Source organism: Henckelia pumila, chromosome 1 (genome assembly GCF_033568475.1).
Source record: "Henckelia pumila isolate YLH828 chromosome 1, ASM3356847v2, whole genome shotgun sequence".
Classification (NCBI taxonomy): Eukaryota; Viridiplantae; Streptophyta; class Magnoliopsida; order Lamiales; family Gesneriaceae; genus Henckelia; species Henckelia pumila.
Genome location: NC_133120.1, coordinates 137,786,501 through 137,793,870, shown reverse-complemented (window position 1 = coordinate 137,793,870; position 7,370 = coordinate 137,786,501).

Sequence of the window (7,370 nt, the reverse complement as noted above, 5' to 3'; positions counted from 1 at the left end):
TTTTATCTTATCCTTTCATAAGATCATATCTTATCATCAATTGTACCAAAATAATTGATTTTATAAAATCTAATTTTATGTTTGATCTGAGAGCAACCTAGCTCTGATACCACTGTTAGAAAACGTGTTCAGATCAATTAAGAATTGATACCCGGTGCAGCGGAAATTTAAAATTTTTTATTTTTCTATATGGAACGATTCCATATCATGGGTATCAAAACTTTACGATTAAATTATGCAAGTAAAAATAAAATCACAATTAAAATTTTACCTCTTCAAGCAACGGCTTGATTATGGACACCAACAGAATTTAATCTGCTCTTCTAGTATATCCCTAGAACCGATGGCTTCACGATCAATCTCCGGAATAAGGTCCACGAACAGAAAACAGAAACCCTCTGATTGATTGCACTAGAAATCAATCAGATGTTTATCGATGAGAATAAAAAGATTTGATCTGTTAATTCGGAATGTAATTTTTCACAAAAATCACAGACCGAATTTTTTCAAAAGGGACAGAGGAATTCGAAAATTCCCCTTGAATATTATGAGTGATTTTCAAAAATTACCAGATTGAATTCTTATGATTTTCGAACACTACTCATATATTTATAGATAATTTCTAGACTAGATTAAGTTATGATTATATTAGGACTCTAACTCCTTAGGGCCCATATTCCATAACTTAAGCCCAACAAGCCAAGCCTGTTATTATAGAAATTAATATAAAATTCATCGTGACTCTTATTGATAAACTGATTTTACCAATGTACACAGAAACCATTTCTGCATCTTTTAAAGTCAAGATAATTTTTCTGAATCCGAATTCAGTTATTTCCAAAAATGCTCATCCCTATGTCATTTTAGGAAATTTCACTCCCTTTTAGTTAAGAAGTCCAACTTCTCTTTCATTAAATTTAACTCTTTAAATTTAACTATCTCAACGGGGTTTAGTAATCCATTACTTGTGTGACCCTCAATGGTTCAGGGATACAGCTAGCCGTGGGCTCATAACTCCTTGTGACTCGAAACAACAATTTCCGACTTGCCCAACGAATCATGGTAAGAGCGTCTAGCAACATCGCCCCATGATTCCCTAGGTATCACTGATAGTGCCTGCAAGAACCAGTAAATTTTGGTTAGCGTACAGTACGGTCCCTTCATCCATATATCCCGATCGAATCAACAACCATTGGTGCATCGAGAGTCGTTCGAGATTCGATAACTATGCATTACATCTTGGAGATCAAATAGTGACATCGCATGTGTTACTAGGAAAACCGAGTAACCTAAAACACATCATGTACTCTGGACAGAGATTCTTCACACTAATATCTCCTTAGATCGCATAGGATATCCACACTCGCAAGTATGTGGTGAATCCTTGACAACAATGCATCGACTCCTATATGTGTTGTAACTGTACCCAATCCCGACACCTGATGACCCCAATAGAGTCGGTAAACGAGTCAAAGTGCAGTACTAGCATATAGAGTCTCAATGATGTTTCAAGTAGTAAGGACTAATGGTGTACAACCAAAACCGCGGACTTATCCACTCAAATAATAATAACCACTTGGAAAGTCCGAATAGGGTAGTTCGATCATTCATCATATGAATATCCATTTGCATGCTTTGAACATCTCCATGTCCATTACCAATGAAACGTGGTACTTGGCATCACAAATGATAGTCTCAATCTCGAGCGATCCTTATCCTTATTAGAAGACGGATCAATTGACTATGAACTGTTTAGAATATACAGTGACTATAAGATGTGTTTCATAATAGTGATCTCTCTTTATTCACTATCTAATCTTACTTACACTATAGTATATTCAAGGTCTTTATCAAAACATCAATAGTATATCACAATATAACAATATGAAGAAAGACATAGAAAATGCAATTAATGAATGTAAATTATATTAAACAAAGATTGTTTATACATAGAGTCACAAAAGCTCTTAGCCACAAGTTGGCTAACCGGGCACCCACTCTTTCAATGGTGGTACTAGAAAAATTACAATTCATTTTATCATTTAATTTTCATTAATATGATAATACAAAATAATGGAGAAACTATGAATACAAGTATATTTAAAAATAAACGAAAAGTGTGAGTTGGATATTCACCGATAAATACAAGACTCGTGAGTATGATGATCATAATAATTATGAAAAATAGCCTTAAAAAATATCATCTTCTTCTTCGAAAAATAATGAGAAATAATTTTTTAGAGAAATAATGAGTTTGGTATGATTGAAATGTGTTTGAGTGATCATATTTATAGGGTAAAAACTAGTCGTTTTATTACCTTTTATGACTGTTACTATATATACACAATAAAAAATGTATAAGCAATAATATACATTATAATCATATCATGTTATTATAATGTGATGTCATAAACATCGTTTTATATAATAAAATAAAATTATACAAATATAGTTAGTATATATGCACGATAAAAATATAAAGCAGTAATATATAGTATAATCATATCACGTTATTATAAGGTGGTGTCATAGACATTTTTTTATATAATAACATGAAATTATACAAATATAGTTAGTATAAAGTCAGGTATTTTATATCACATCACAATTTTAAAATGACGTGTCATAGGTTCTTTTTATATAATATTGTGAAATAATACAGATATAATTAATATATTATAATATATGCACAATAAAAATATATGAGAAATAATATATAATTCACATCACGTTATTATAATAAGGTGTCATAGACATCCTTTTATATAATAACATGATGTTATATATTAAAATATATTCAAAGTTAAAATTTTTGGGGATCGAATACGTGTGTAGAGGGGGGGTAAATACACACTTATGATAATCTTTAATTTTAATGCAATGTGATTGACCAAATGTTAGTTTACTCAACCGATTTTCTGTTACCTTGCTAGAAGTATAAGAACTACTTATTATAGTGCGGAAACAACTCTTAATATGCTAGATGATAGTAATGGAATATTTTAATGCAGTAACGTAAATAAACACAGATATGTTTCTGGATGTTCGGAGCTCAATCTCCTATGTCACCCCTTTTTCCACCTCGGAAGGATTCACTAGAAGACTTTGGTTATTACAACGTCTGCAATACACCCGATCCAAGTTAGAACTTATCCAATGCCCAAGATGAAACTCCTAGATTCACAGTGATAAGATTTAAAGCTATTATCAAACTTTTCTTCAGTTGGTGATAATAGACGTCTAAGTTTCTTGAAGACTTAGACTCTCAAATCCTTGTAGCAGATAGTGTTCTTCAAACAACAGCTGGATTTGAATAACCCTTGAAAAGATCTCCTTGTAGATCGGATATGCTTTTTAGATAAGGGTTGAATGAGCGGTCGAGTATTCAAAGTAGATTCAAGAGCTCAAGTATGCAAATTCTTTGTAATCGTGGCACACATTCTTTGTAGAGAGGCTCTGATATTTATATAAATTTTCTCCAACATCTTTCTCTTCTGTCAACGGTAGGAAATCATCTATGATGTCAGTTGTCAATCTCAGATAAGTAGGTATTGATAATATCTTCTGAATATCTTGAACTGGGAGCGCCTTTAATTGTATATTCAATGTGTCGCTCACATTAAATGCTATTTATGGCTTTCTCACTTTATCAGATGGATCCTTAAATGCTTCGTCATTTGCATTTAAGTTGTCTTGTCAACTTTTTGAGAACTGGGAATCTATGACTTCTGAATGTATCGTGTAGCTTACCATCTTCGAAGTTCAATAGATATCTTAGCCGATAGATATGTCTTGCTCAGTTGACAAGTAATGGTTGACATGCTTTGATCAGCTGATACTGCTTAATCAAGTTGATATCTCTTGGTCAGCTGATGTCTAGACGTCGGTAGATTACCTGTGTATACAAGTAAATGGCGGCCATTATAAAACAATGATGTATTGTTTTGTTATCACCAAAAGTCAAGATTCAACAATTTCTCCCTTTTTGGTGATGACAAAACCTAGGCCCCAAAATCATTAAGAAGAGAATTTACGAAATGAATTCATTGCGAAGATGAATTGCATTGATACATGTTATGTTTACAATAAATTATTGATAAAGCACAATAAAATCCTATTACACCTACGTTACTGAAACAAAGTATATATACCTTATTTCCTTTGGCGTTCGGTGTCAACTGATTTTCTGGATGCTTGTAAATATACCTTATTTCCTTTGGCATTCGGTGTCAATTGATTTGCTGGATGCTTGTAAATATACCTTATTTCCTTTGGCGTTCGGTGTCAAATGATTTTCTGGATGCTTCCCCCTTTTTGACATCACCACTGTTAAGATGAGAGATAATCTCTCCAAGTTGAGCACCGACGGTGGTTTGGAAGGAGTCAATACGGGAGTCAATGTGAGCAGTCAAATTATCTTGAAGAACTGATATTTGAGCGGAGGTGTGCTCATTTGTGCGACGAACAGTTTGTGAGACTTGTTCGGCAATAGTTTCCATAGCCCGAAGGTTGCGTTATTTGTAGTTTCGCAATTCAATAACGCTTTGGCCAAGCTCAGAAGACAGACTGTTTAGACGAGACATAATCGCGGATCTGGAGATTTCAATACCAGCATCTTGTCCTTGGATGCGATTGCTAAGGCTTTGCGTTGTAGAGCGAAGTTAGTCTATGATGCATTCCAAAGAATAAGTTGTATATTCTGGTTCAACAACCGAAGCTGAAGCATGTTTGTCAATTGCATCTCCTGACGCATTGAGTGTGATTGCTTGATCATCGGTAGTAGTCGGGACAGGGGATGAGATGAGATGCTGTGTGCTTGGAGGTGTGATGGTTTTTTTGTTCAATGATGATGGTACATCGACCGTAATCTCTTGGTCAATTGGACTGACCGGACTAGTTGGTTGAGATGCTGTACTAGTCGGGTTCGGAGAGGAGTCAGCCGAGTGAATCTCATGAAGATGAGATGTAGGTTGAACTTCATCAAATATGGCCTTCATAACTTCTGAGACTGAGGTGAGTGGGATATTAGGAAGAGAATCATCAGCAATTGATGAAATTGGTTCTATCAGTTGATGTTCTGAAACATGAGCAGTACTAGATGTTGTTCGTTCGGCAGAGGAGGAGGCAAATGAGAAGTATGTCGAAGGACATTCTTCTTGTGCCGCAATGAAGTCATGTTCCTCTGCTGTGAATATGAAGTCAGACGGTTCTGAGTTATCATGAGAATCCAGAATTGGAATCATCGTCTGAACTTTGTCTTGGTACGTTCGCTCGTATACATCATTTGGTAGAGGAATGGAGTTCTTTAGCCGATATTCCCGTAAAAAGGTGTCAGTGACATCGACTGACTTCTTAAGACGTAAGATGACTTCATTGTCATCCTTGGAATTCTTGCTCATCGATTGATAGTTCTCTTCTCTTTTAGAAGGAATATATCGGGCGAGACTATCACGGAGCTGAACGTCAACCAATTTGTATCTGCTGAGTGCGGTCTCAAGACTTGAGGTAGCTGTAAGAATAAACCTTTTTTCCTCTAACTTGTGAGGTTTTCCAGCTTATTCTCATGCAGAATCTGAGAATATGAAGCGTTGAGGCGATAGTTCACCCATTCATCAAATTCCTGAAGTCTGAACCGTACAGCCTTGAGAATGTTGAAAAAAATGACGAGGACCTCTACTTTGCCTACTGATTGGTCTTTTGGTGGTGGTATGAAGATGTCTTTGCCTTTTCCTTGAAGTTCGGTCAGAGTTTTGTTGAGGGCTGTGGTTGAGGGCTCATTGAGAGCGCTTCCTTTTAGTAGAGGAACTGGAGTGTTGTCAACTGGAGCCTGAGTCCGTAGAATTTGCTGACTGATGATGGAGACTGCATCGACCGATGAAGTGGGTATTGCCACTGAGATAGGTACATCAGTAACTATGGTGCTTTCAGCTGGCTCGGATGTCGGCTCGGAATAGGGACTGTTTGAGTAGGAAGTTTCATTGATGCGGAGACTTCAACCGGTTCTGCTGTCCACTGAGAAGTTGGAGTGTGAACGGTTGATAACAGCTTGATTGTAGTGACCCTGCATTAAATCACCTACTAACTGGAAACTAATAGAATGCATTAAGCTTAATAAAAGCAATAATACTAATTAGAGAAAAACGTGCGAAAACATAGCCCATAATATACATATCAGCTTAGTAAAACATTTCCAGGCTTAATACTGTAGTGATACAACCATATCGAAAAGTTTAAATAAATTGTCTAAAACATTTATACAGCTAAACAAATCCTGCTGTATAAACTTCCCTGAAAAGCTCCGGCTCCCTAGTCCTGTCTTGAACTACCAGCTCCATCCATCATGCGACCTGCCCCGTGAAATAGGGTGTCCAAGATAACAACTAGGACGTGAGCACTAACGCCCAGTACGTAAACATGAGTACACATATATATATGATGCATGAAACATGATGACTGGTAAAGGGTCATCTGAAAATTCATGCTCAGTACCGGCGCCACATGAGTACTGCCATCGCACGGATCAACCTCTGGGTGCAACCACACTCGTCTAGTACACCATAGTAGTCAGAAAAACATGTCCCCACCTTCGTGGTACTCTCAATGAAAGACTATTGAGTATAGAGCTGAGCGGCTCTATAATCAGGTATAACACGGTATAGGCTCAACGTGTATATGCACATGACATATGAATATGAAAAGCGGTAAATCATATATCATGCCATATAATAATGCTAAGTAAATGCAACATATAAACATGTATACTCGCTGGAAATCTTAGTCGATGTGTACATACCTCTAGGCTAGTTCAAGTCTAGTAGGATCCTAGGTTCCAAGCCTATATTCAAAAATTCACCGTATCACTACACAAGTTCTATAAGCCTTAACTAAGCTAATAAGTACTCCCAAAACTTAAATAGATTCCTAGACCATACCTTTGTCCGTAGATATCCCTTTGAAGATGCTAGTCCCGGATGACTATAACCACACCTTGGTTATTCTAGAACCTCTAAAATAACCGATAGGGCCCTCAAGTGTATATCTCACACTATATAACTGAAGAAGAAAACTCGGAATTCGATTTTATTCCAATTCTTCAACCGAATGGCCCTATTTATAGGCAAAATCTGGTGCAGATCGGAAGCTCCGTTGTGCAGAACGGAAGCTCCGTTCTCCGCATGCACGACACTTGTCAAAATATGAAGCTTAGTCATAGGTGCACGTCATCGAAAGCTCCGTTCTACATCGGAAGCTCCGTTCTACATCGAAAGCTCCGATCCTGCATCGGAAGTTTCATTCTCTACCGGAAGCTCCGATCTCCTACCGGAAGTTCCAATTGATTAAACACCAATTTAAGCTTTGATTCTTTTATG